Source organism: Cydia splendana, chromosome 14, assembly GCF_910591565.1.
Source record: "Cydia splendana chromosome 14, ilCydSple1.2, whole genome shotgun sequence".
In the NCBI taxonomy this organism is placed as follows: domain Eukaryota; kingdom Metazoa; phylum Arthropoda; class Insecta; order Lepidoptera; family Tortricidae; genus Cydia; species Cydia splendana.
The window spans coordinates 10,597,881-10,604,197 of record NC_085973.1 but is presented as its reverse complement, the minus strand read 5'-3'; the positions used below and the strand labels follow the sequence as shown (position 1 = coordinate 10,604,197).

The 6,317-nt window shown below is 34.1% G+C and overlaps 1 long non-coding RNA gene across 1 annotated transcript in view; it reads left to right on the top strand.

Annotated features, from left to right (window-relative positions):
- Nucleotides 1–6,317, top strand: part of LOC134796819 (uncharacterized) — a 250,822-nt gene that overhangs the window by 127,277 nt on the left and 117,228 nt on the right. The gene's annotated exons all lie outside the window — the stretch shown is intronic.

The following is a 6,317-nucleotide window of genomic DNA, read 5'->3' as shown; positions in this document are numbered from 1 at the left end:
AATAATATATCCAAATGGATTGACACAATTATAGTAAAACTCTATGAAATCGGGTTAAAAATAAAGTGTTTGTATCCGATCTTGGATCAGATTTATTGACTGCAGCTAAAAAAAGGGGAATATCCGTGGAAAAAACCTATTTCACTGTTGATGATCATAAAATCTAATTACATTTTTGACGCGCCACACTCAATTAAATTAATTCGTAATAACTTGATGACCTATGATTTTCATTTACAAAATGGCGGAGTTGCAAAATATGAACACATTGTTAAATTTTACGAGGACGATAAAAACAAAACTTTTAGACAAGCTTATAAGTTAACGAACAGCCATATTAAACCTACAAATTTTGAAAAAATGAAAGTCCGATATGCGACACAACTTTTAAGTAGGTCCGTTGCAGCTGGCTTATCAACGTACTAGATAGACATAGATAGACATAGATTTTAAAATAATTGACGAATCTGCAAGACCAACAGTTGAATTTATAAAAAATATGAATGATTTATTTGACGCACTTAACTCTTCGACGTATCATCATAGCTACGCGTACAAAAGTGCATTTTGCGGTAAACCCGAACAAATAGATTTTTCTAATAACATGTTAATGCTTTTTCAAACATTAAAGTTATATAATCCAAAAAACGGAACAGACGTTACAAAAACAGTCAAGTTTATAGACGGTTTTCAAATTACTATCAAGTCCATATTACAGTTGTATGATGATCTTAAGCTGGAAGGGTTTAAATATCTATTAACAAGACGTCTCAATCAGGAAGTCATCGAGAACTTTTTTCGAAAGATTAGGTTAAAAAACGGTATGGCTACAGAACCAACCAGTAGGCAGTTCATATCGGCATATAGAAAAATGTATTGTACTAATATCACACAGGCTCCAAAAGAAGGTAATTGTTCTGAAGATCTCACAGAATTTCTTATCAATTTAAAAAACCACCATCATTTTGATACAGGTATCCGAGAAATCTATGAACATCCAGCCAGCAGCTATAACAATTAAACACAAGAACAAGGAAATGTTTTGTGTGAAATCTTACGTTCTAACTATACGCACAATTTTAGAACTTCCAGAAAAAAAATCATTTTATTATGTTTGTGGCGCTTTGTTAAAAAAATGTGTTGATTACCATAAGCACTGTGAATTTTTAAAAGTTTACGTCGATGTTAATCAACGTTCTTGCAATTTAAGTGCAGAAACTAGGTACATTAATTACAGGAATTATGGCACAGATCGAAATTTATTCATGGTCCCACCCGATGACTTCGTCGTGAATATAGAAAGGATGGAGCAGGTGTTTCGCAAAGCGTTTGAAAAGGACTGCATCAACATTAAAATCGGCACGTCAATTTACGAACAATTAAAAGACATAGAATTTACGATGCCCTGCCCATGCTTCCCTAAAACCTTTTTACTAAAGTTATACGTAAGGATGAGAATTTACTTTACTTTAACCGCTAACAATAAAGCGTTCCGAACATGCAGAAACCGGAGGAAATTTTTTTATGTATCGAATTTATATATTTTTTAATAAATACAATTCCCTAATTTAAATATTTAAAAAGCGTTTTTATTTTTACCTCATTTATGAATTGATAGAACATTTCATTATATTATACAAATAGAAACCTAGTGCTACTCATAATACGCAAATAATATTTAACTAAAAATAAAAGAGACAACCCTAAGCGCCAACGCAAGAGTAGGCAAATAACTTGCCGAGCGGCCTTAGATTCACTACTGTTCTTAGTGTACTGTGCCATGGGTAACCACAATAGATAGGGCATTCTCCTACTAGTCAAATCAGTTTCTTTTTTAAAACTGTCAAAACGATTTGCCAATATGTAATTTAAATATTATTATGTACTATGAAAACGGCTGAAGTGACGTCACGGTCAAATCACCTACTTTTTTTAGTTCTATCCGATTTATTAAATTAAAATTGTGTCAAAATACCTATACGTATCTAGGTATGTTTTTCTAATAATTATCTGGTGCTTTATTTCAAGCATGGTGTGAAATAATTTAGTTTAAATTATACAGGAAACATCCCTATTGAGTTATTTTCGGAGAAAACGTATTTGTCAGTTGACAGTAAAAAGATAAAAACTGTTTTAATTACATCTTACATCTGTATAAAATATAACGCCTTATTAGATAACCGACAAATAGTTACATATTGGTTGATAACGACACATTTACCATCTCTTGTGAGTTGTAAGTAAAGTACCTATGTAAATTTGTTCAGTATAAATATGTGGGTTCTCCTATTTCGCACTTATTAACATATTTCGAGCCCAAATTAAATTACCTATGTACAACATCGGATAAGTACATAGTGTTTTGCAATTAAACTTTCCAAAAACATCGAAACGGCAAAAAAAAAATGGTCACCCATCCAAGTACTGACCGCGCCCGACGTTGCTTAACTTCGGTCAAAAATCACGTTTATTGTATGGGAGCCCCACTTAAATCTTTATTTTATTCTGTTTTTAGTATTTGTTGTTATAGCGGCAACAGAAATACATCATCTGTGAAAATTTCAACTGTCTAGCTATCACGGTTCGTGAGATACAGCCTGGTGACAGACGGACGGACGGACGGACGGACAGCGGAGTCTTAGTAATAGGGTCCCGTTTTGTAGGGTCCCTAGTGATCGTGATCAGTGTGCGGTAAGGTAACCTTTCGATCGTGTGAGCTTCATTTATTATATGCTGAATCGATTTGATATTATCAATTAGCGCTTTTAGTGGTGTAAGCAGACTGGTAGACATAATTATTTACATTAGCAATTACAGCGTTATGTCGACCGGTAAACATGTGATCGTGTCAATATGACGTGTGTGTGGTAGGTGTGTTTATTTGCACTCGTGCACATTTCACGAGCTTTTTCAGTTAGGTACAGAATATTCTCGAATCTCTGATTGTCTGGCCGATAAAACTTGTACCAGTTGTACCGAAATGAGCAGGAATGTATTATATTAATCAGAGCTAACACGAATTACCCTAAAAAAATCCTGATATTCTGGTGAAACTCCTCAACGGACCGATGCGGGATTACAATAGACCATAGATTATGGTGGTAATCCCTGAGGATTGATGACGTTATTGTACTGGAAGTGTACAGTTAATTGACAAGACAAAACAAGACAAGACAATACAATAAGCAATAATAGATAGGCACCGAAACTCGAAATTCAATTGTTGTAGTACCTCCGCTGTACTTATTATGTTAATTTCATGTAATTTTCCATTTTAAAACCCCAGTCTTTGTTTGATCCTTAGCACTGGGTTTTTCCACACACCTATACTTAACTAAGTATTACAATTCTACATTATGTTTGTCTTTGAACAGCGGTAAGGAATTTTGACAGTCCGGTAAAAGTCAAATGCTTAACTTTTCTTCTCTTTAGATCTGTGAGCAATGGTGAGACACTCCTGACTTCGGGCAAACTCGGCTCCGTTCGGCTCAGCATTGCTCCGAGCAATTATTAGGGTTGACACAACTTGACGTCCCTTTGCGTGCACGACCACAGATAAGATAATTACTTGAATTTTGACAACCCTAAATTTCGGGTATTTAGGGTTGTCAAAATTCAAGGGATAGTTAAGTGCCATAAGTTAGAAAGGGATATCATGATTCGATCCTGAATCGCTGTCAAACTTCGGTTTTGTTGGAAGTGTCCTTTCAACTCGTTTCTGTACGGTAATACTATTACTTATTCTGTGCTGTGAGCAGCGTGGAATGGTTACACTAGCGCCACCTCGTGATTTCCTAGCAAGAATAATGTCTGCCTATTTTACAACATCATGTGAACGAACGCAGAACGCAATAGTAGCAATTTGGCTTCATTATTTGGAATGACTAATGGACTAATGGCATATCACAGTTAATGTTGTCTGTATTAGTCTGTACCTACTAATTTAGACACTGACGTTTGAATAATTTAGGTGTTTATTATATTAAATAATCTTTTTACTTCGGTAAGTCACTGTGGGGACTATTCAGTACCCCTAGAATTTTATTTTTATTCTTTTTTACAAGTTCTTACAATTTCTGTTAGCCCCAAAGTGGTCACAAACAGCTTGATAAGTATTTAAAGTTTATTTAACTACTTATCTAATAAAAGTTGTTAAAAATATATTCAGTAGGTATGTAGAGTCAAATAATTTAAGTATAAATTCAATGCTCACGGGCGCAATTGCATGGCATGTACTCGTATGTAAATAGTTTTTAAGTCTCATTAAGTGAAATGTTAATTTCTTTTGAGAATAATAAAAATATCTTTAACCCGAAATTTACCAAATTAGGTAGGTAGAGTCGGACCAATGCATGGCATTTGCAATGACAAATTGTGACAATGTCGTCATGATTAACGTAAAATTTCTATAAAAATATGATGCTCCCTCACTCATAGTTTCTGTTCAAATCGGTGTAAAGTTATCTTAGACTGACTTTACAATATAAGCTTTATAGCTACAATATAAACTTATGTTCCGATCTAGATTCTCTGTTGGAACTATGAAATCGTCACCCCGGGCTTTACATTTACGTCCTTCAATTGTTTGTCACTATCTGACCTAACGCTTAATTTTCCTTTTATGACATGATTAATTTTCGTAACCGTCATTATATTGTCATTATCATTAGCATTACACTGTAGGCCTATTATGGATGGCTTTATCCACGTGATAAAATATCCGTCACTTTTTAACAGAGCGCGATTGAAAGTGACGGATACCGTTTTATCACGCTGTCACGTAGACAAGAACGACCATCATATCCGTACTGAAAAGGTAAACCTTGTTGAAAAGGGTTATTAATGGCACTGGCTACTTTTTCTGTATCATTTCTAACAGGCCACGATCAAAAGTAAAATAAGTACGTTTACTAATCCCAAAGTATTTAAGTAATAGAGCAATTTTTTATTTCCTTAAGTTAAGGACACTATTTCATAAATCTGATAAAGCTAAACAACAAGAAGCCGATATAATATTTGTCTTGATAATTTAGCTTTAAATTCAACGGGATATATATGTAAATAATAATTATACCTGCAGATTTCTGCAGGTTATTTTGGTAAGCTGCTATACGCGTCGTGTCCCCGGCAAAGTAGACCTTTTTGTGGAATGCCCCAAATTATGAGAATTCAATGCAGTATTACAAAGACAACACGCTACAGAATTACATTATTTATTCTTAGTTAAGAAGAAGGAAATACTAAACTCCGAATACTGACCTAGTTATGTATTTATAATAAAACTATAGGTTACTATTAGTTTATTAGTATTAGGTACCGTCTATATTGTAGAGTATGGTTTAGCTTTTGAACACTATGTCTCTATCCTGTGTATATTCTAGCTGTAATTGGAAATTGTGAAAATATGCAAATTAAAGCCATGAATATGACCTTCAGGCGACAATCAAATTCAAGCCATATCTAAAATGGCATGAACAAATAAATAATTTGCAAATGCACATAAAAGTTACCTACGAGTTTCATGTATTTCATGTTTAGTAACAGATTTAGTTACGCGTTCCACGATAAGGCGGCTCTAGGCAGCCCACGTAGCCTGACCGTTAAAAATAATTATGCAAGCAAGATTGGCGGCGAAGCGGCAACGACCAGCGATAGGGGGGACAGCGCTGCCGGTTGGAGGTCGTTCGTTTATCGATATCGATGAAGATTTATTTGACTATCGACTGAATTATTTTTTTGGTAGGCCTAATTTTAAACGTATGTATATCTTTAATTTTACTTATGTCTAGCATAGTTAGCTAATTTTTTTTATGGCACGTATTTAATCGGTCGACTATATAATTAATCGAATTTGGGTAGTTTAAAAAAATAGAAATGGGTACTAAAATTAATAGTTTGGCAACAAAAACGGAGCCTTAAAATATATCAATATGAGTTGTATTTTAATGCCGTTACAGCTTTTGATTATATTTAGGCAGGTACCAAGTATTTATTTCGCAACTGAATTATTATATTGGAGACCATTTGTGAAGCACATTTTAAAAAAGAACACGGCTATCTATTAATTCAAAAATGAAGTTCTTTTTTAAATTTTTTGTTTGGTCATTACACGGTCAACCTAACACGCTCCTCCTCGCTTTGCTCGTCGTCGCACCTATCTGTTGACTCTAGCAGAACACAGTGGTAACAATTGAAATTAGTTATTAAAAATTTAAAGATCTAATGGTATAATGGCCATTAGGCGTTTCATGATTAGAAATTTCGACTATAAATATACTGACCATTACGTATTGGTAAATTAATTTGAGGTGTTTCGT